General features: G+C 40.1%; 1 protein-coding gene across 2 annotated transcripts in view; it reads left to right on the top strand.

Moving 5' to 3' along the window:
- Positions 1-24,932, top strand: part of LOC110442393 (UPF0415 protein C7orf25 homolog) — a 196,287-nt gene that overhangs the window by 125,044 nt on the left and 46,311 nt on the right. The window lies entirely within an intron of this gene.

A 24,932-nucleotide genomic window follows, 5' to 3' on the forward strand; every position in this document is an offset into this window, starting at 1 on the left:
ATTAACTCGATGAATGACATCTCAGCATAACTGTTATTCTCAGTCTCTGGCTGTCATGGTAGGTCTAGGAATAGTTTTTACAGTCTTATCTAACTGATGGAAATAGATGGAAGTTAAAAAACCCACACTATGTCCAAACAGTCTACTGCTGTCTGTATTAAACACCCATTGTGTGGTCTCTTCAACGCAACCAAGCTCTGTTAGTTGTCGTGGAATCCCAGACTAATAGAATTTATTACTCCTGTATGACATAGAGAAATCTCAACCCAACGGTAAGATATGTAAAATAAATTTAGCTAGAAGGGTAGATGTCAAACACTTTACTTCAAACTCATCCCAGGGCTAATTTAAGATATGTGAAATAAATTTATGTAGAAGGCTGAATGTCAAGCACTTAACTTCAATCTCAACCCAACGGTAAGATATGTAAAATAAATTTAGCTAGAAGGCTAGATGTCAAACACTTTACTTCAAACTCATCCCAGGGCTAATTTAAGATATGTGAAATAAATTTATGTAGAAGGCTGAATGTCAAGCACTTAACTTCAATCTCAACCCAAGGGTAAGATATGTGAAATAAATTTAGCTAGAAGGCTAGATGTCAAGCACTTAACTTAAATCTCAGCTCGGTTACACTTTCCTATAAAAAAAAGCGTTGTCATGGCGAATTTAACGTACCACTCTATATCATCAAGAGCAATTTTGTGACCCTGATCGCACGGCATTAAGTGAAGACACGATGATGAGGTTTTCAGAATATTTGTGCATATGAGCTTTCACTCCCAATAGGTAGATTAAGACAGGTTTTCTCTCATTTCTGTGTGTGTAAGATGGAGCTGTACAGACTAAGAAAGGAATGTAAGATATTTTTATTTTACACGTGAAGTGATGTCACAATCAACATTGAGGCATCCTCGATATCCAGGGATTACGCTCACTTTCGCTCTCTACACCCCTGGAATATGTCATAGCAAAATTGAAGGCACGAAGATAGCTGTTTGATTGGTCTCCGGTAAAACAAATGACCAATCGCTAGGCTGGTACCTGTCCTTTGAAGATTACAAAGGAGAGACACCCAACTTCAAAGCCTGTCAATTTTTACCGTTACAGGACCGCAAGATTCTTTTGATGTACATCAAAGGATCAAACTAGTATTCTTGTCTCATCAACAAGGTGGTGGCCATACTGAGCCTTCAATTTTGCTATGACATATTCCAGGGGTGCAAAGAGCGAAAGTGAGCGTAACCCCTGGATATCGAGGATGATTCCAGGGGTGTAGAGAGCGAAAGTGAGCGTAACCCCTGGAAATATCGAGGATGATTCCAGGGGTGTAGAGAGCGAAAGTGAGCGTAACCCCTGGATATCGAGGATGGTGTAAACCCTGGATATCGAGGATGGCGTAAACCCTGAATATCGAGGATGGCGTAAACCCTGGATATCGAGGATGGCATAAACCCTGGATATCGAGGATGGCGTAAACCCTGGATATCGAGGATGGCGTAAACCCTGGATATCGAGGATGGCGTAAACCCTGGATATCGAAGATGACATTGAGGAGACGTAACAAATTTGGAAAACGTCTGATGCTGCAATGCCTTGGGTTTTATCAAATTTTAAAAACCCTCGGATGGAATTTCCGTATCCTATACCCCTGTGTATCAAAGAGTCTTATAATATTTTCCGTAGCAAAGTTGGAATATGGAGCATGAGAGAATGTATTGTTCTTGAAGTGTCATTAAACTTTGTTAGGGTAAACCTCCAGTCAGTTTGAATCTGCGGATAGTTCGAACATATATTTTTTTCAATAAAAACAATAATTTTCTGCTGGTGACAGTTCAAACTTTGATTGTTTATAATTGACCCTATTTCGGATAGTCCAAACTTGTCAAATGAAGAACGTAAAGTAAGATTATTTTTTTCAGCAAACTCCATTGAAAGCTCGCGGCGATCGGCCCTGGAAAAATGCCAATACTTTGATCAACAGATATGTTTAGGGCAATGGGTTGTATATGTGATCATTGCAGTACAGCTGTGACAGACAAACCATAAATTTATGTCACAGATTTTAGCATACAGTGTTATTTAAGCATTTAGATTATTTAATTGCGACCAGACATCCCATAATTATTGCCAATCAATTAGGTATTACCTATAAACATGTGCCCTCACACCCATTCCCCTCACACCAGGTAGGGCAGGCCACACGAGATGTCGTGGTAGGGATTGGCCGCCCGATCATGGTGAGTGACGTGATTAGCATTCATGTCCAGTCCAAACGGGTAATTTTGAAGGTGTCAAATAAGTTTGGTAGATATATAAGGACTATTACTTATAATTTAGAAGCAGACATGTTGATGTTCTGACCTAATTTTACTAACATATAGACATATATTTACAGAAGCGCTTTTGTAAACGCAACAGGGTATGTAGACTATGTTTTCAATTTATTAAATGGACCATTCTTTTCGAAATAATATATACAATAGTTTCTGATTCAAATAAAACATATAATATGCAGAGACTCAATATTTAGGTCTCTGATACAAGCTAGTCTCACTATTGTGTCACAAATGAAACGTGTACTATTTTGGGGCCTACACAATGGCCTCTGCTTGGCAATAATGAAATGAAGAAAGTTTAATGATCAATTAACATCGAATTAAATAATATACTATCATTTTACCCATTTATAAATGTGCCATTGTTCTATGCCATGACGTCTTTATTACGTATCAACTTACATTGGATATGTCGGGTATTATATGTTTGTGCCTTGATTTATAACTCTTTGCCGAAATTTTTGCTGATAGTTCGAACTCACGCTTATTTTCTGAAGCAAAATTTTGTATAATTTGATTAGGTTCATCAATATCTATTTAATTTTGTTTGAACTGACCGAAGGTTTACCGTAAATATATCCATAAGCTTTTCCTTGAAGTGTCATTACACTTTGTTAATTATCTCCATAAGCTTTTCCTTGAAGTGTCATTACACTTTGTTAAATATCTCCATAAGCTTCTCCTTGAAGTGTCATTAAACTTTGTTAACTATCTCCATAAGCTTCTCCTTGAAGTGTCATTAAATTTTGTTAACTATCTCCATAAGGTTTTCCTTGAAGTGTCATTACACTTTGTTAAATATCTCCATAAGCTTCTCCTTGAAGTGTCAATTAACTTTGTTAAATATCTCCATAAGCTTTTCCTTGAAGTGTCATTAAACTTTGTTAGATATCTCCATAAGCTTCTCCTTGAAGTGTCATTAAACTTTGTTAAATTTCCTTCTACCTATATAGCTATTAGCTTTAATTGGAGTTTTATTCTTCAGTAACAAAAATATAGAAATTACAATATTCATCAAAAAAATAGTATCTGGCAATACATGCATTGCAATACAAAAGTAAAATTGTATTGCAATAATATCTAAAAGCGTTGAAAGTTAAGCACTTGAACCAATTACATTTTTTTTTTCACTTTGAAAAACAGACTCAATTTCATTCATTAATCTTGTTATGTTTCTTTCTGTAAATCAATATTAGACAAAATAAGAATGCATTGCATGTGGAATAATCATCAGAGCTGCCAACTTTTACAATTCAGGCATAATCATTATTTAAGGGGTGGATTATGCCTGTAGGATGTTCCAAAAATTGAATTAAGATTTTGAATTATTGTAATCATAACGCAGTATTACATATATGTTTTCATCAAGGTCAACATAGGGTAGAGCAAAGCTTTGAGTAAAATGAGAACAACTTGCTTGCGACGTACAAGTAGAAATGGTGGAAAAAAATTAAAGTGCCAATTTGGATTGAGACATTTCTCATTCAAAATAACAGAAACTGTTTGTCCATATGTATGATAGCATTTGAAGAAAAATCCAGACGTTAAACTTAGACATGGCTCATACATGAAATGTTCTGTCAGAAATACTAAATGTTTGCTGCCTGGAGTATTGATTACGAGTTTTGAATCTCGAAGGTTGGAAAATTGATCTGTATCATGATAATGATGAATAAAAATTCAATAAAATTGAAAAAAATACACAGAAATAGTCTTAAGGCAGCAGTGCCTCAATACTGTTTACACATATAAACACCTTTAATTATCCCTCCTCCAATTCAATTATGGTGATGTAGATGTTTGACATAAAGGCTAGATTATAAAATCAAAATCAAAATCTTCTATGATGGCCTGATCCCTTGGGACACGAGATAATTAGTTTCTTGAATGTCAAAGACACATTTAATATAAGCTAAAGCCTTCAATATGCTGCTGATGATGCTGATGATGGTGGTGGAATGGTGTGCCACATGCAATATCCGGTTGACCCACTTTTGTTGGGTTTTTTAATGTGTAAATAGGAATTAAGTCTGTATGCAACCCTTTGTTTTATAACTCACGTATTTGCTGATTGGCGAATTTTTTAGGTAATCAAAAGATGAGCTGTGCATGATATGTAATGATATAATTGACGACCCATGTGTGATAGATTCAGCCCTCATGAAAATAAAGTGCTGAATTTTTGCTGAACATTTTACTGAATTTTTGCTGAACGCTTTGCTGAACGAATGCTGAAAACCCACATAGGGCAATTGCTGAAATATATCCTGAATTTGGCCCAAATCCAGGCATTTTTCAGCAAAATTCAGAAAAATTCAGCAAATGTATTTCAGCAAAGTTCAGCAATGTTTCAGCAAAGTTTAGGATCTATACCAGCAAATTACAGGAATGTTTCAGCGAATTTCAGGAATGTTTCAGCAAAGTTCAGGAACTATACCAGCAAATTACAGGAATGTTTCAGCAAAGTTCAGGAACTATACCAGCACATTTCAGGAATGTTTCAGCAAATTTCAGGAACAATTCAGAAATGTTTCAGCAAAGCCATCTGCTATACATGTATTATAAGCAAACCTTAGCAAATCTTAAGAAGGCAAGAATCACACAAACCCTGATGATCACTATACAGTAGTTACATATGGTCAGTGAATGAAGTATATATCTATATTTGTGTGATCATGTCTTGTACTGATTCCCTTAGGAACTCTATCTAAATCAGAGATTAATAACGATAGATGGTTATAAATCTCTGATTTAGATAGAGTTCCTTCAGGAATTAGTCTTGTACATGTAGTTAGAAAGTGACAGTATTATTGTTCCATTATTGTACACAAATTTCATATTGAATACTTTGAGATTGTTATATTTTATGAGATTGTGTCATCTTATACGTATGCTGTTTTAAATCATAATGTGAGATGTTGAAGTGTGTAATTACCTAGATTCGTATGCTGAAAGCTTACATAGTCCGATATGAACACCGAAATCTGTACTCTTATTGTTACGGGAATTCGGGTGTAAATGATCTCATATTGTTGTATTTCATCAAATTGTAACATGATACAAGTATTCCATTCAAATAAGATCGTAGTATTATGTTGTGAGTCTATAAATTAACGATATAAGTGATTAAATGCGTGGTGAAGACTGCATATTGAACCAATCAATGTGTATGAGCAGATGATAAGTCCACCGCTAGATGTAATCTGTATTTTTACGGGAAACACACGTTTATACTCAAAACGATTGTTCAGCGTGTTGAGATAACATCATACCTGTCATGTGTATTCCATTTAATCATACTGTCTGAACTTTTATAGTCCATAAGAGTCGAAAGTTTGTCTCTTACATAGCGGTTCGTCTTATACGGCAGCCATGTATCTTTTCGGTAACACTCGGGAGTTTTATAATCATAAAAATTAGTTTCATGAGCATTTAATTCTCATTTCTTTTATTCTCGAAAACAATAATGGCTTGATTTTTTTTTACAGAACAGTTCAGCATTTTTCAGCATTATCCTGAACAGTTAAGCATCTTTTCAGCCTTATCCTGAACGGTTCAGCATTTTTCAGCATTATCCTGAACAGTTAAGCATCTTTTCAGCCTTATCCTGAACGGTTCAGCATTTTTCAGCATTATCCTGAACAGTTCAGCATTTTTCAGCATTAACATGAACAGTTCAGCATTTTTCAGCATTATCCTGAACAGTTTAGCAATTTTCAGCATAGTGCTGAACAGTTCAGCATTTTTCAGCATTAACCTGAACAGTTCAGCAGTTTTCAGCAGTTTTCAGTTAAGTTCAGCAAAATTCAGCATCTGTAGAAACTGTGTAAGCAATGGTTCAGCATCCGATTTTAGTTTCAGCAAATCCTCAGCAAAATTCAGCAATTTTTAGGTTACCTGATGAGCTTTAGCTCAAGTGACCTATTGCTATCCGTTTTCGTCCGTCGTCCGTTAACATTTTACATTTCAAACTTAAAGTCAAGTTCTGCTGGGCCGATTGAACTGGAAGTTGGTAGGAATGATCGCCTCATGGTCCTGACAAAGTGTTTATATTTTTCGGGTCGATCAGAAATGCAATATGGCCGCCACGGCCGCCATTTTGAAAACCTATTTCAAACTTAAAGTCAAGTTCTGCTAGGACGATTGAACTGAAACTTTGTAGGAATGATCGAATCATGGTCCTGACAGGGTGTTGCTATTTTTCGGGTCAATCAGAAATACAATTTGGCTGCCATGGCCGCTATTTTGTAAATACTTATTTCAAACTTAAAAACAAGTTCTAATAGGCCGATCTCACTTAAAATCGGTCTAGGAATGATCAGCTCATGGTCCTGACAAAGTTAAGTTAACATTATACTTTTTTTTACTCAAATTGGTACATATTTCAACAACAAAAATAAATACTATAGGACTCAGGTGACCGTTAAGGCCCATGGGCCTCTTGTTTTTCATGAGGGTGATATTATAGTTGGTAGGTGGGATATGGATTTTCAACCCGAGGGTGTAAAATCTGGGTCCAAAATGAAGCTCTACATGAGAGTTGGACTCAAAATACTTGGCCTGAGGGTAGAATGTTCTTACCTCGATACCGACATGATGATTGACACTTTTTTCTCTTACTTCTTATCTGAAGTTTTAGTAAAACAAGACATATGTAGTAGGACGAGGAATAGTGATAAATATAGTGCCGTTGCTGGGGCTCGAACCCCCGATCCTTGGCTCACCAGTCTGATGTTCTACCGCTAAGCTAAATGGTAAACACCTACAGCTGACGCTTGTAAGGCAACCTAATTAATGCACATCTTTTACACTATTTCCCCCTTTTTTCAAACACCAACCCAGGTTCTTTGACTCCCCGCCAAGGGTTTTCCTTCCTTGAATGGGGAGGGTCAACGGCACCAGTTTGTAGTAGGACTCGGAATAGTGATATACACAATAGCCCTGTGTATGTTATATGTGCTGTGACTCATATCAGAAGGTCTTTAGTATATGTGTATTTCAGGCATTTGTAACGAACCCCCATGGATCAGTGCAGTGTAATAGAAAATATTTCTGATAAATTGCATGAGTGTTAAAATTGTTTCCATTGGTTATTTCAACCCATGTGCATTTTGTACGATATTGAAGACCTTGGTCTTTTTTTGTTGTTGTAATAAAAGTGGTTTTTTTAAAATATTTTCTCCTTTTTTTACACATTTACAATTACATTGTGAAGTCTCACAATGCCCAACGATATTTCAGCAGCCGTCATGTTTGTTTACATTGGATATTGTTGTTCCGGTCAGTGTTGTATTAATACGCTAAGAATTATGTCTCGTGTTGCATGGTATTTAAAGTCCTTACAACAACACAGCTTTCACATAGTCTATATAGTGACAATGCCATGTAAATGTAAATATAATGTCTTCAATGGGTTTTCAATTGTGATGTGATGATAAAACAATGTCATCTGATTATAACATCATAATAATGTCTTCTCACTGTTACTGTGTAGTTAAGGTCACTGAGTGCACCCATGTTGGATGCTTATTGTCTCTTAATACCCTGGACAGATCTATCCTTACTTTTACCGGTGTGAGATTTCCTTTTCTCTTACCCTGGACAGACCTATCCTTACTTTTACCGGTGTGAGATTTCCTTTTCTCTTACCCTGGACAGATCTATCCTTACTTTTACCGGTGTGAGATTTCCTTTTCTCTTACCCTGGACAGATCTATCCTTACTTTTACCGGTGTGAGATTTCCTTGTCTCTTACCCTGGACAGATCTATCCTTACTTTTACCGGTGTGAGATTTCCTTGTCTCTTACCCTGGACAGATCTATCCTTACTTTTACCGGTGTGAGATTTCCTTGTCTCTTACCCTGGACAGATCTATCCTTACTTTTACCGGTGTGAGATTTCCTTGTCTCTTACCCTGGACAGATCTATCCTTACTTTTACCGGTGTGAGATTTCCTTGTCTCTTACCCTGGACAGATCTATCCTTACTTTTACCGGTGTGAGATTTCCTTGTCTCTTACCCTGGACAGATCTATCCTTACTTTTACCGGTGTGAGATTTCCTTGTCTCTTACCCTGGACAGATCTATCCTTACTTTTACCGGTGTGAGATTTCCTTGTCTCTTACCCTGGACAGATCTATCCTTACTTTTACCGGTGTGAGATTTCCTTGTCTCTTACCCTGGACAGATCTATCCTTACTTTTACCGGTGTGAGATTTCCTTGTCTCTTACCCTGGACAGATCTATCCTTACTTTTACCGGTGTGAGATTTCCTTGTCTCTTACCCTGGACAGATCTATCCTTACTTTTACCGGTGTGAGATTTCCTTGTCTCTTACCCTGGACAGATCTATCCTTACTTTTACCGGTGTGAGATTTCCTTGTCTCTTACCCTGGACAGATCTATCCTTACTTTTACCGGTGTGAGATTTCCTTGTCTCTTACCCTGGACAGATCTATCCTTACTTTTACCGGTGTGAGATTTCCTTGTCTCTTACCCTGGACAGATCTATCCTTACTTTTACCGGTGTGAGATTTCCTTGTCTCTTACCCTGGACAGATCTATCCTTACTTTTACCGGTGTGAGATTTCCTTGTCTCTTACCCTGGACAGATCTATCCTTACTTTTACCGGTGTGAGATTTCCTTGTCTCTTACCCTGGACAGATCTATCCTTACTTTTACCGGTGTGAGATTTCCTTGTCTCTTACCCTGGACAGATCTATCCTTACTTTTACCGGTGTGAGATTTCCTTGTCTCTTACCCTGGACAGATCTATCCTTACTTTTACCGGTGTGAGATTTCCTTGTCTCTTACCCTGAACAGATTTATCCTTACTTTTACCGGTGTGAGATTTCCTTTTCTCTTACCCTGGACAGATTTATCCTTACTTTTACCGGTGTGAGATTTCCTTGTCTCTTACCCTGAACAGATTTATCCTTACTTTTACCGGTGTGAGATTTCCTTTTCTCTTACCCTGGACAGATTTATCCTTACTTTTACCGGTGTGAGATTTCCTTGTCTCTTACCCTGAACAGATTTATCCTTACTTTTACCGGTGTGAGATTTCCTTTTCTCTTACCCTGGACAGATTTATCCTTACTTTTACCGGTGTGAGATTTCCTTGTCTCTTACCCTGAATAGATTTATCCTTACTTTTACCGGTGTGAGATTTCCTTTTCTCTTACCCTGGACAGATTTATCCTTACCTTTACCGGTGTGAGATTTCCTTGTCTCACCCTAGGGCTGAGACAAGCTACACATGCTCTTTGCACGTTCTCCACAATAAACCTGACGTCACTGATGGGACCCAGAAGAAGAACTACTTTTATGAGGTCACAGACATACACAAGTTCGTCTGCTCATCTTGTCGTGTTTACATTTGACATCAAAGAAGATGGGATTGATTTTTAAATGTTTAAAATATGATGCGTGAACCGTCTGACGCATACATATAATATTAATACGCTATCCACGTGTTCCTGTTTACAAACAATATGCTTCGTCTTACACTTGGAGAGGAACAACAGGGTTAGTGAAAAATAATCATTCACCCCCTCGGGGATGAGATAGGGGGATCTCAAACCTTGCAATTGGGGGAAGATTCTTAAGTTGCCAAACACTCGGCAAAGCCTCGTCTTTGGCAAATTAAGAATCTTCCCCCTCGGGTTGAGATCCCCCTATCTCATCCCCGAGGGGGTGAATGATTTTATTAATCCCACATAAGTGTTCTGTATGAGACACGTCTGTCTTACATATGTTGAGATGGTAAAAACAGGTATAGTTGTGACTGTATATGAGATATTTGATACCGTTATCTATGAGTACCCAATCACACGATATATTTGATACAGGCATAGTGGCAATGAGTCCATATTAAATATATGATGCAGATAAAATTGACAACCCGTGCATGAGATATTGAGTGAGATATAATTGGGGACCTGTGCATGACATATCGATACAGGTATACCTATTTTGTTGAATTCAGGTGATGCTTATCTAAATTGCTCATCCTCTTTGGCATTTGCTGCAGTTCCATGTATGCCAGAAGCTTGTCAATTATTGACGCATGATCCACTGGGACAGATTGAAGACTACTGCTGATTAGGGTGTAGCGTGTCGTGTCGTTGCCCTCTCTGATATAGATTGGAGATGATGTCTGATTCATCACCAGGTCATCTGACCAACATCACGATAGCTGCTCTGTCTTCTGAGCAGATCTGATTTATTCTCTTTGAAAAAATAAACAGCATGTCTTACAAAAAATTTATAGCAGGTTGTGTCATGTCATATTGCATTCTTAGTATTTCAGATTACGTAATGTTTAGTTATATATAGTTTTGTCTTCAAGTTGTATTGGTGATGGCAGTAATAAAGGGTTGTCAGTCATTGTTGGTAATGTCAGTTGTATTTTTGTTCTTTTGTACTGCATGTTACTTTATTTTGCATGTTTCATTTGGAGACTGAATGGAAAAACAAGATGGCCACCAGGGAGCCATCTTGGATTTTGGCAGTTCAAGTTTGTTATTACTGCTTCTCAAGAAATGCTTAAGAGATCTTTCACATATTTCATATATAAGTTTTTCATTACACATAGTTGTTCCTCCATCATGACAAATGTTCAGTTCCATAAAAAATGAAATAAAATGGCCACTGTATGATCCTACATTGTCAGAAATATTTTTTCAACTTCTTCTCTCTCTAATTAAAAATTTAAAAGTTGTTAAGGCGTCTGACATTCTGCTACCACTAGCCCTTGACCACTGGTCGCGGGTTCGAGGGCTATGTGGGGCAGTCACCAGGTACTGTAGGTCGGTGGTTATTCCCTGGGAGCTCCGGCTTTCCACCACAAAAACCTGGCACGTCCTTAAATTACCATAGCTGTTAAAAGGACCTAATACAAAAACAAACTAAGATTTGGATCATATTCCATATTAAAAACAGATGAGCATTAAAGCCCCATTGGCCTCTTGCTTAAGTTGTTAGCTCACCTGGCACGAAGTGCCAAGTGAGCTTATGCCGTGGCACTGTGTCCGTCGTTTGTCCTTCCGTCGTCCGGCCGGCATCCGGCGTCAATATTTTACTTTAAACGACTTCTTCTTAATAACTGAGAGGCCTAGGGTGTCGATATTTGGCCAGAAGCAAACTGTGATGAAGGGCTACAAAGTTTTGTCAAATGAATGACCTTCACCCATATTCAAGGTCACAGGGGTCAAATATGTTAAAAACTTTAAACAAATTCTTCTGAATAACCAAAATGCACAGGGTGATGATATTTGGCCAGTAGCATGTTCAAATGAATGACCTCCATCCATATTCAAGGTCACAGGGGTCAAATATGTTAAAAACTTTAAACAACTTCTTCTCAACAACCAAAATGCCCAGGGTGATGATATTTGGCCAGTTGCTAGCTGAGATGAAGGGCTACAAATTTGTTCAAATGAATGACATTCACCTATATTCAATGTCACAGGGGTCAAATATGTTAAAAACTTTAAACAACTTCTTCTGAATAACCATAATGCCCTGGGTGATGATATTTGGCCAGTAGCATGCTGGGGTAAAGGGCTATCAAGATTGTTAAAATGAATGACATTCACCTTTATTCAAGGTCACAGGGGTCAAATATGTTTAAAACTGTAAACAACTTCTTCTGAATAACCAAAATGTCCAGGGTGATGATATTTAGTCAGTAGCATACTAGGATCAAGGGCTACCAAGTTTGTTTAAATGTATGACCTTGAATCATATTCAAGGACACAAGGAGCAAATATGTTAAAAATATTTCAACATCTTGTTCTGAATAACCAAAAGGCTCAGGATGTTGATATTTAGTCAGTAGCATATGCTGGGATAAAGGACTACTATGTTTGTTAAAGTGAATGACTTTGACTTATATTCAAGGTCATAGGGGTCAAATTTGTTTAAAGTCTTTAAACAATCTCTTATGAATAACCATGTGTCCCAGGATGTTTAAACTTTGCAAGTTGCATCCTGAGATGAAAGGCTATACAATGTGTTCAACATAATGACTTTGTTCGACTTTCAGTCACAGGGGTGAAATGTTTCAAAAAAAATTTACAGGGTCTTTTGAATGAATTTTAATCATAAATACTGATATTTTGCCTCTAACTTTAATTTTAGATCACTTTTAAGGTTACAAGTGTGAGTTTTATACCAGTTGAGGGATGCAGGCCCATTGGGCCTCTTGTTATAGTCATAGAACGGATATTGATCTGTTGTTTTCATTTTAGATCAAAAGTTTATTGACTTACACCTTACATGTTCCTTGGATAATTTTTTATCAAACAGGTCAATCTTATTTAATTAAATTGTGACCACTTTAATTGTTTCATAAAAGATTCACCATCTTAATTTTAGAAACCGGTAGATCCTTGACCATTGTTCTGACTGGTATAGACACTGATGTGGTTTGGGAGAGTTGTGAAAGCAAATTGGAAGAGCTTTGTAGAGTTTAATTAATTTATAGAGCTTTGGCAAAATTCTAGAAAGAATGAATTTCACTGCAGGAGTAATTTGATCAATGAAAAGCAATTAGGGTTACTACATGTTACAGGACTGTGCTGTTTAAACTTGTGTTGACCGTGAAGCTGGCATTGATTATAAAACAATTGAAGTATAGACTGGCTGTCAGAGGGGACAGATTGGAGAATGGAAAATATCTTGTCTCCAGTCTGAAATACTGCCGTTATACATAAATATTGCCTGGCGACTCCTATGCATAAATAGTGGCTGTCGACTCCTTCCTTGTTGGGGAAATATCCTTCACAAGTCCAATAGCTTAGCTCGAGTTCTATCCAATGTGTATTTTACGGTGGTATTTTCAAGGGATGGCCATGACTAAAGCATATAAAGAGAGATTAACTTGTCAGGGAAATCTGTCCAGTAGCAGAATTCTGTCTTGATAGATGTCTAGATTTACCGACTGTATCAGAGACATCTGAAGACCTAGTAATTACATCTTTCTTTCTCTTAAGAGAAAGACTGCCTATACGTTATCCTTCATTCATCAAACTTATTTGCGATGCAATGGCATTATCTTCCTTAGTCACAGTGGTCATATAGGTTTCTTTCAGAGTTCATGGGATATCTGATTTCGATAAAGTAGTTTTAAAGTGGATGGGAAGGGTAACTATTATCTGCAAGGAAAATGTCTACATTTTATGTTGTTTAGGACATATTTCCATAAAACAGCTGGGTTATTTCAGCAAGAATGAATTTTGATGAATTTGTGACAGATTTTTATATAGACCCTCAAAATGTCAATTTATAATTTAAAAGACCCTATAGTGACAGCGCACTCTCATCTGGGCCAACAAGAAGGACTAATATAAGTTGTAAAATTTTGTTTCATAATTGTTATAAAATAAATAAAGTTTATATTTTAAAACTTCAATTGCTATGTGGAAAATAATGAATTGTTTTAAGAATTTCTGCATCAAAAAAATGATATTATATAGAGAAAGCACAAAAGTTTGACAAATTGACATACCGGTATGTTAATATTAAATTGAGTGACATACATAATTGAAACCCCCCCCATACACAATGAGAACTTTATGCTATTTGGAAATTATCTAACTCAATGTGTTGCAGGAATTATTGGGTAGTATCCATAACATTTTAAAGAAATAGATTCAATCATGAGGAGTTAAATTGAATCCCCAGTAACATCAGGGGGAAAATGTGCTTATACAGTTCATAATGGCCAAAGGTAAAGACAAGCATAAAGAAAAAGAAAATGCTTGAAACAGGTCATTTGTCGCTGTGGAATGAGACTATAACTTACACAAGGAAACAGATACCAGACTTTGGTTATAGGAACCAAAAAATGGTTCCAAAAAGTAAACCACTTATGCTGGGTATGAACTTGATGAAAACATCCATACAAATAATACAAGCCATGTAAGAAAACGGCACTGCCATATACATTAATTGTGATGGCTTTGAAAAAAGAAAGTGTCACTTTTACAGACATACATGTTTACTTTGTGAGAACTGAACTTTGTGCTTTGATAATTTGATAATTAAACTAAGGAACTGACCACTGGCCATGGGTGATTATATATGGTGAAAGTAGAAGCTGACAAAAGTGAAAATTTAGATGAACTGTAAAATTTGAATATTATGACTGAATATAAAATGTATGCAATGGCATTATGCTGTCAAACCTTCCCCATTAGGAGAAAGACTCTCTCATTTTGACCAAAATTTACCATTATCTCCCTTGAAACTCCCTCATTGACAAGTCCAAACTCACACAAACTCAAAATCTATACATCCTTTGGTCAAATGATCTAGTTACTGAACGGTGTGTGTAGTGATCATAACAGCTGTGTCTGAATCAAATATATGCTTTTTGAAGGTACTTTGATACATTAAAAAGGGAAAAATAAATTGAGCAAAGTAGTTTCAGTGGCGTTTCACACACTTTCTCCCTCAGTGGAGGTTCCAAAGCTCAAGGTTGACACCAGTATGCTGTGTCAAACACTCGCCTGTTTAATCATTAACTCAGACCACACCGTTCTCAATGTGAATTATTTCTCAAGACTGATTAAGAAGGTCACTGTGTCAAAAGGGTTGAGATTTCTGGACTTGGTGACAAAAAAACCTTTAAGGCAGTGTCTGCTAGCTGTCTGTATAGTTATAGTTCAACAGATGTTTTCATTTCATTAATAATTACCATAACTTTAGTATGCATATACAATACCTACACCCATCTTTGTAGCCCAAAAACAAAAGATGTATAGTTATAGTTCAACAGATGTTTTCATTTCATTAATAATTACCATAACTTTAGTATGCATATACAATACCTACACCCATCTTTGTAGCCCAAAAACAAAAGATGTATAGTTATAGTTCAACAGATGTTTTCATTTCATTAATAATTACCATAACTTTAGTATGCATATACAATACCTACACCCATCTTTGTAGCCCAAAAACAAAAGATTCAAATATCCCTACCTCCCTACCGTGACGTAACCTATATCTCGATGACAGAGCCACGGAGTGATCTCCCTTCCTCTTCCTTTTATGGCGCCTGCTGCCTGCTGACACCCGGAGCTTGCTCCATTTCAAAACTTTGTTTTGTCGGTTTAGTTTGAGTGTCAACTCAATTTTTTGCGCAGTTTGTGTGCCTTATACCCATCTGCCCTTGTTGATATAATTAATTATTGTAGAAAATTATTTTTGTGCCTTTTACGGCCGGTTATTTTACCCCACGTGTGCCGGTGGTGTGCCACGGTCCGCCATTATCGTGGGTTAATTTCCGACCTCTGTTTATTTCGGTGACGGTTGTTTGTTTCGGCAAACGTTATTTATTTTAACCGTTTTCTGATTTATATTACGGGTGAAATTCTTTCTACTTTGCTTACTTTGTACTATCGTATTTTATCATTTTTTTCCATGTTATCTGCTTGTAAATTTTTGTTAACATTCGCTTTGGAAGGTATGTCTCGGTCGGGACAGCGATGAGGTAGAGCTCATGGGTGTTCCCATTTCTTTGTGGATAGGACCCTCATGATGCTTGTCCCAGGTGTCGTCCTTGCAGTGACGTTTCGCCTTGTGAACTTTGTTCACAGACTAAATCTCAGGACAAAGACTTCATTGTTCCAAAGCTACCCTCAACTTACCGTAAGAGAGATTCGTCTGTTTCTTCCAGTAAGCGAGGGAAGCAGAGAGGTAGGGGTCGTGCCACCAGCTCTCTGGGGTCTGGTGGTACTGTCTCTGTTCCTGTCTCGGGGGGTCTTGCTTTGGCGAGTCCCTCTCGCGAGCAGGGGGTGGCCCTTCCTGTCCAGGAACTCCCTGGAGTGGGGGAGGGGCAGCCTGACCCTGGCTTGGCACAGCCAAGGGTCGAATTGGCCGGGAACGCCCGCAAGCTTTCGCGCTTGCCTTTGGGTAGGGACTACCGGCCGCCGGTCACTGACTCTGTCAGTGATCCCGGCATTCCAGGTGGTGCTGTCGTTGAGGACAGTCTTGGTGCCGGGCCTGTTCTTTCGGGTTCAGGTCCTGTTGTGACAACAGTGACTTTCTTGACGCGCAGCTCACTAATCCCGGCATCAATGCTGGTCAGGCGTACCCTCCCGGTCAGTTACCCGGACCCGGTCCTATTAGGTCCGGTCTCGAGTTTCAGGGTCCACTTCTTTTTGGGGGGCCCTTCCTTCTGTTCAGAAGGATTTGAAGGAGGACTCGGTNAGGGCCGGTTTCCAGCCTCCGTTTTCCCCTGGCTTAGGGTATACGGGTGCCTGCGGGCAACCATCCTTGGGCCGCCCTTACCAGCCTGCGGATGGTTTTGGGTTGCGGCAGCATCCCGGCNATTAGGTCCTTCTCCCGCAGGATTAGGCTGCGGGTCAGCAGACGGTTCTCTTGCCTGGCAAGGTCTCGATCTGCCTCGACCAGATCTTCCTGTGGGGGGTCGTCTTTCTGCTTTCCTTCCAGAGTGGAAGGAAATTACGGAAGACGCATGGACCTTGTCTGTGATCAAGGAGGGGTTAGGCATTCCGCTAGTGCGGGATCCGCCCTTAGCGTCGGAGCCAATCTTTTTTCCTNATTCTGCTACTTCGGGGGCCTTATCAGCTGGTCCTAAGAAGGTGTGTCGGACCTTTAGGACTTCTGCCTCTCAGGCAGGCTCGTTGGTCTCTGGGTCCAAGGGTAGGGTTTTGGCTACTAAGCCTAAACCTACAGCCACAGCCGTTAGGCACACTGCAACTAAATGCCGGTACGGGGAGCCTTCTCTCGGGTTGGCCCCTCTGGCTGGCCCACTTCCTCCGCCCGAGGCTTTTGGTCTGGATGGTGTGGAGGCTATGGATGTTGAGGGCGTGGGTATGGCAGAGAACGATGATGTTGTTCATCTTTCACCTGGTTGCTCAGATATAGACGCTGGTCTTTCCAAGTCGTCTGATGACGGTCCTCAGGAGGGCTTGCCCTCAGAGGAGGACTTCCAGGATGAGGGTGACCCTGAGGCTGCTGTGGGGCCCTTCCTTCTGTACAGAAGGATTTGAAGGAGGACTTGGTCGCCTCTGCACTTCTGGTGAAGAGGATTCAGGCTGAGAAGGCCAGTACCTTGCAGGGGTCAGCGCCTCCTAAGAAGAAGGCTAAACCTTCGGCCTCGCAGTCCTCTGCACAGCCCAAGTATAAGCCTCCCTTCAAGGGCAACAAATGGAAGGGTAAGAAGGGTAAGAACCCTCCTGGGGGTAAGAAGAAAGGTTCCTGACTTTCTTCTTCCCTCCTTGGTCGTGTCAGACGACGAGTTTGGCCGGGAGGACTGCAGTCCTCTCGGCTCAAGCTTAGGTCCTTCTCCCGCAGGATTAGGCTTCAGATCAGCAGACGGTTCTCTTGCCTGGCAAGGTCTCGATCTGCCTCGACCAGATCTTCCTGTGGGGTGGTCGTCTTAAATTTCTGCTTTCCTTCCAGAGTGGAAGGAAATTACGGAAGACGCATGGGCCTTGTCTGTGATCAAGGAGGGGTTAGGCATTCCGCTAGTGCGGGATCCGCCCTTAGCGTCGGAGCCAATCTTTTTTCCTCCACCGGAGGATCCGGAAAAGGCTCTGGCGCTCCAGGAGGAAGTAAGGACCATGCTTACCAAGGGCGCGGTCGAGGAGGTTCCTATGTCGGGATGCACTCCCGGGTTCTACTCCAGAATGTTTCTGGTTCGGAAGAAATCTGGGGCGTGGCGTCCCATCATAGATCTAAGTGCCTTCAACAAGCACGTAGATTCTCCTCACTTCAAGATGGAGACTCCTCGGGGTATTATTGCCTCCGTGAGAGAGGAAATGTAGGTGACTTCAGTAGATCTGAAGGACGCCTACTTCCACATCCCCATCAAGAAGTCGGCACGGAAGTACCTCCGTTTTACTTGCAACGGAAAGGTCTTCCAGTTCCGGGCCATGCCGTTCGGCTCACGACTGCACCTTTGGTTTTCACCAAGCTGCTGCAGGTGGTCGTGGGATTCCTGCACTCTCGAGGAATAGATGTTCACATCTATTTCGACGACTCCCTCATGCTCCACCTAGTGAGAGGTGCAGGTCACCCGGTTGGTTCTGAAACTCTTACTGTAGGTCGGCTTCATTCCTTCCAGAGAAAAGTCGGAGGTTTCCCCATCTCAGGATTTTGTTTTTCTGGGGAACCATTTCAATACGGTTTAGGGCATCGCCCTTCCACCGATGGAGAAGTTGGAGAAGGTCAGGGCTTTTGCTCTGACCTTCATCGGCCGGTCTCAAGTCCAGGTACGTTGGTTTCTCAGTTTTCTGGGATATCTCAACGCCCTGGCCGAATCGTGGTCCCCTTAGGGAGACTTCACATCAGGCCGCTCCAGATGTTTCTCCTTGCCAACTGGGTCCCTTCTTCAAGGGATTGGGAAGCCTTGCTTCCTCTGAACCAGTCGGTCAAGGAGTACGCAGGGTGGTGGACTCATCAGGACAATGTGCTCCGAGGGGTTCCTTTGTCCAAGCCGGTTCCCACTATGACCCTGTACACGGATGCATCCATGACAGGGTGGGGAGCTTATCTTGATGGGCGTTGCCAGTCGGGGGAGTGGTCTGGGGAACAGCTCTCGGAGCACAGCTATGTGCTCGAGATAATGGCTGTTCTGTTGGCTCTGCAGTCTTTTCGGGAGATCCTGCATTCCAAGGTGGTTTGTGTTGCTACGGACAACACTACGGTTGTCGCATATCTGGAGAGACAGAGGGGGGAACCAGGTCTCGCACCCTGTGTGCCCTCGCTATCCGCATTCTTCTTCTTTGTCAGGAAATGCAGTTGACAATTTGTGTCAACCATCTACCAGGCAGGTTGAATGTTCTGGCGGATACTCTTTCCAGGCGCTGCCAGCCGGTTTTGACAGAGTGGCAACTGAATCCCTCGATTTTCGAGGGAATTTGTCAGGTGTGGGACAGGCCTCACATAGACCTGTTCGCCACTTCACTGAACAATCAGTTGCCACCGTTTGTCTCTCCGGTTCCAGATCCAAGTGCTTGGGCCGTGGACGCTCTACCTCTGGATTGGCCTTCAACCTGGTGGGCAGGGTGCTGCAGAAGTTTCTGGAGCATCAGTGTTCCCTCCTCCTGATAGCGCCCCTGTAGCCGAGGCAGCCTTGGTTTCTGGAGCTTTTGTCGCTTCGGGTGGAAGAGCCCCTGGCTCTTCCTCTCAGAGCAAACCTCCTTCGCCAGCCTCGGTCCAGGACGATGCCCTCTCGTCCGGAGATCCTTTACCTTCACGCGTGGAAGCTATCTCAGGAGGCCTCGCTTAGGCAGGCTTTTCTAGGGACGTGTCAGATCGCATCGCTCGATCAATTAGGGCTTCCTCATCTGCTGTCTACCAGTCAAGATGGAAGATTTACTGTGATTGGTGTGTCGGCAGGAAGGTTGATCCGATCAAGGCTACTGTCCAGGTGATTGCTTGCGGACTTCCTTCTTTGGCTGTTTAGGGACCGCAATCTTGCCCCTGGCACTATCGCTGGTTATCGCACGGCCATTGCTAGTGTTCTCTCTGTTCATGGTAGGTCGGAGGTAGGCTCGTCCTCCTCTCTTTCTGCCTTGATTAGGGGGTTTGGGTTGGACAGGTGTTGGATCCGCAGTGGAATTTGCTACTGGTGCTCGAATCGCTGATGCGGACTCCTTATGAGCCTTTAGCGTCTGCCTCCTTGAAGTTTGTTACCTACAAGGTGGTATTCCTTATTGCCCTGGCCTCAGGTCGAAGGAGGAGTGAGATTCATGCCTTGTCTTCTCTCCCGTCTTGCCTCCGATGGTCAAGGAATTACTCTGCCGTTACCATTCTCAATGATCCTGCCTTTATGGCTAAGAATCAGGTTCCTGGCTGCTCGCCCGATCCGATTAAGATTCCGTCTTTGACTGTCTTCGTTGGGTCTGAGGAACGGGATAGGTTGCTCTGTCCCTGTCGGGCGCTTAGGTTTTTCCTCGGTAAAACCGGGGGGGGGTCCTCGATCTCGTCTGTTTTTGCCCATTAAGCAGGATCAACAGGATAGCTCCTCTCAGTCAGTGTCTAGATGGATCTGTCAGGTCATCAAGTACGGTTACGACCACTCAGATGATCAGGTTCGGGCGTTGTATAAGGTGAGAGCTCATGAGATCAGAGCCCTTGCTGCGTCATGGGCCCTCCTCAATGGGTCCCCATTTCAGGAGGTCATGTCCGCGGCTTTCTGGCGCGGACAGACTACCTTCACGGATTTTTATCTCCGGTCCTTGGCTTCTCATTCTGATGGATTGTATTCCCTTGGACCTGTGGTGGTTGCACAGTCTGTGGCTGTTCCTCCACAGTAATTCAGTGATTTTAAATAGTATGCCATCAGGCACCATGGTGGTACACCTGCTCGTTTCACGGGGAGGTTTTCTATTTTTTAATTACTTTCGGGGCTTTATTAGGGGGGTTCCTTGAACCTTTTCCCTACCTTGAGCATGTCTCGAGTTTGTTCCGTCAGCCTGGTCTGCCTGGATTCGAAGCCTCCACTACGGTAAGACGAATTTGCATACTATAGTTATGGTAATTATTACTGAAATGAAATTGAGGTTTTTGAAGTAAAACCAATTTTCATGATGTAATACTTACCATAACTTTATGGAGTCCCACCCTGTATTCCTTCCCTTGCCTCCTCATCCTGGCTGCCTGGCTCCGTGGCTCTGTCATCTAGATATAGGTTACATCACGGTAGCTAGGGAGGTAGGGATATTTGAATCTTTTGTTTTTGGGCTACAAAGATGGGTGTAGGTATTGTATATGCATACTTAAGTTATGGTAAGTATTACATCATGAAAATTGGTTTTACTTCAAAAACCTCAAATTTATTATCTATCAGCACTATAAATAACCCATTTACTGGGACATATAGTTACTGCCACCTGAAATAAAAGCTTCGCAATAATTGGTTTGTGACGCACAACAGAAACCAGCGGGCTTGCCGATGAATTCACAAAGATAATCATAATTCCATACATGCAAAGAAAAAGTCAGGTTTATATAAAGTGGCAAAGTCATTTGTATATTTTATGTGTTTTTTAGTCAGAGGGAGAGATATATTCTTCAGCATATAAAAAATCATATATGCCTGAAAATCAAATGTCTCCCAGGACTGTCTTCGATAAGACAACCACATTGTTAGCCATGTCTGATATTCCAAGCATCGTAGATAATTTTGTAGCCTGCTGATACTAGCTGACAGTTTGTAATTACTTTGCCATCAACACATGTAACCAACCAGATCTTTGTTGCTGTCCAACTGTCAATGTTATCACATAACCAATAAACAACAATGTATTCTTCACTTGGTGGTGATTCAGAGGCGTCAGGGTTTAATGAAACAGCTGATTTTGAAGGTTTGGTAACTGTACTAGTGACTATTTCTAACATTCTCCAAAATGGCAATGAAATAATAAATATTGCCCTGAATTTGGTGGTAAGTATTATTCAATAAAGATATGTTGATGAATATTGTAATGCGTATATTAATTACTGTGGGAATGAATATATAAATGAATATGATAATGGATTTGTTAATGAATATTGTAATGGATATAGTAATGAATACATTGATGAATATGGTAAAAGTAAAATGTAAAGTTATGAATGGTCATAGGTATTGTAAGTTGGGAATGAATACAGCTAGGACTGAATACAGTTTTGTGAATGATTGAATATGTGGTTCATCAAAATGATGAGGAATGCATGCATTTCCACGAATGTGGTGAGGAATAATGTTTCGTATGTGTGGTGAATCAAAGAGTGATAAAGGCTAGTAAGTACTAAGTTTTCATGTTAAGAGATGAAACAGTTATGATGTAATATTTATATATTATGGTTTACAGAAACTTCATTGATATTTGAGATTCCTGTGTAAAACATCAATTTTTAAACCATAACGCTAAAGATGAAAGTACTTGTTCAAGAAAAAGTGGAACCCCTGGAGCATTAAATTCTGTGTCATGAGTGAGAACAATAGTTAGACTATGATGTAATATCCTAATTTATTTCTTTGAGATGAGAGCATGAGATTTTAAAAAAAGCTTATATAAAAACAAACAAGCCTGCTGTTTGATGTTCAATATAACTAAGCTGATTGATACTTTATGGCTAGTGTACGTTTGTGAAGTGACGCTTGTGGATTAATAATTGTGTAATATACTTTTATGGTGAATAGAAGTTCTCCCTGCTGACTGGAATTCAATCAGGAAAAGTTCAAAGTAAAATGTAGATCAAATGAATCTATCACCAAAACTACCAGAACACTATATACATATTCTTGTCTGTGGCTACAAATGTGATCCTGGATTTCACCACAAGTCTGACTACAATGATCCAGTTTGACTTTCTGTGTGTGACTTGATGAGTGATGCAGGTTGTATTTTTAGCCCACCGTCATCTGATGGGCTATTCAAATCGCCCTGCGTCCGTGGTCCGTGGTCCGTCCGTAAACAATTCTTGTTATCGGTATTTCTCAAGAAGTGCCAGAGGGATCTTTCGCAAATTTTATATGCAGGTTCCCCTTGGTCCTTAGCTGTGCAGGGCAATTTTAGAGACTGATCGGATAAACAACATGGCCGACAGGCAGCCATGTTGGATTTTGATAGTGAAAGTTTGTTATCGCTATTTCTCCGGAAGTACCAGAGGACTCCTTCTCAAATTTTAAATGTTGGTTCCCCTTGATCCCTCGTTGTGCATGTTACATTTGAGACTGATCAGATAAAAACAAAATGGATTAAAAGAAGAACTAAACAGATCTTTCTCATATTGCAATGATCAATTCTATTTCTTTCACATTAAGTACTGTACTAGTAAATATGCGAAATGACAAACTCACTTTGAAGGTTGGCTTTCATACACATCAGTATTAAGTTTAGATCAAAAGTTACCTCAAGGTGCATTTACTGTTAACATGACTCGATCAAACAGATTAGAGAAAGAAGGAAAAGATCGAACTGACAAAGAACTAATGAAGATGGTACAAAGGTGGGCACCAAGATCCCTCTGGAATCTTTTGTTTGTCTATAAATACAATAATCATGTTTTTTTTAGAACTCCACAGTTTTATTGCGAGCTTGATATTTTTTTCTACAGTTTTGTAGACCTGATTGCAGAATATACCCCTTTATTGACACTGTTGCGTCAGTCCAAATCAAAACTTTTTTTCCGCAATCCTGTGACAATTTTTCTCTGTGATCCTCTTCATGATAAATGTTACGCTTCTCGGCTACCTTTGTCATAAATTCTCCTCATTGTGTGTCTCAATATTTTGACATTCAATATTACAGACGATTTGTTGGAATCGTTTATCAACACAACCTGTAAAGGACTTTATTACAGGTATCATGCACAGACCAAGTTGGAATACTAATCATTATCAGGTGTCAAGGACATTAGTGTCTAATTGACAGGTGTCAAGGACATTAGTGTCTAATTGACAGGTATCAAGGACATAAGTGTCTAATTGACAGGCCATTTCTGATGGTTACCAGAATCTGATCACATGTACAACTTACCATGTTAATAAACTAAATATAGACAAAATCCATTGAAGGGTACATGGAATATCTTTTTTACATTTAAATAAGCCGTGGTATGGTGTTGTCTGTCTGTTTGTCATGTAACGATATTTGTCCACAGATCTTTTGCCCCATCTTGAGACCTGGTGGACTTAGCTCTACTCTCATTTGGATGATTTTCCCAAATCAAAGTTTTTATTTGATATGCCCTTTGTTTATTTTGACATGGAAATCTTTTTCAGAGACCCTCTCCCGCTTTGTTTTACTTATTTTCTTGAAACTTGGTAGACTTATTTCTCCTGTCATCCAGTTGATTTAAATATGGGCAAAAGGAAGCAATTCCTTTACAAATAAATGTTATTTTTATAATGTTATCAAAGAATTAATCCAGACATATACAGTTATTCCTTCTGCTTAATTGGGTAGTAAAGTACCATGTGTTTTCTCCTTTCATAACATTGCAGAATTATTAAACTTTACAGAGTAATACAGTAGAAATGTAGTTTCGTTTTGACACATTTTTCAATAATTTCGTACATCTTAATACAAGAATATAAGTGTGTCAGTTTGGCATTGTACCAGCATTTATTGTTCCTCCCCCTGCAGTTCCCTTGTTTTCAGTTGTAGCCGTTTTTCCTACAGAGATACAACTTATAATTTTATTTCGTTAACTGAAAGGGAACAAAATATCTTTCAAAGCCAGGAGAAAATTTCAATGTAGATTAAGATGGTATTAGAGATATTTCACTTGAGGTAGACAGTTTTTTAAGCATGTTCAAATGGTATGGCCCAATTATATATCCAACCTTTTCCAGGAAATATTTTTGGCCGGATTGCAACGCAACCAGGGCTTATAGATTGGCAATTTCCGTCTGTCCATCCGTCTGTCTGCACTAAGGTTGAGAAGAATGGTTAAGCTCAGTTTCCAAGTTATGAATTATCCTATATCAATTAAACTTGCATGACTTATGTATCTAAGGATGCTAATCACATGCCATGCTTCGGGTGCTGTTTCTGACCTACATTTTCCACCTGACTGACTAGGTTGAGGTCAGACCCCATCTGCACTATGGTTAAGA

The sequence above is a fragment of the Mizuhopecten yessoensis genome, unplaced genomic scaffold, assembly GCF_002113885.1.
Source record: "Mizuhopecten yessoensis strain PY_sf001 unplaced genomic scaffold, ASM211388v2 scaffold716259, whole genome shotgun sequence".
Taxonomy (NCBI): Eukaryota; Metazoa; Mollusca; class Bivalvia; order Pectinida; family Pectinidae; genus Mizuhopecten; species Mizuhopecten yessoensis.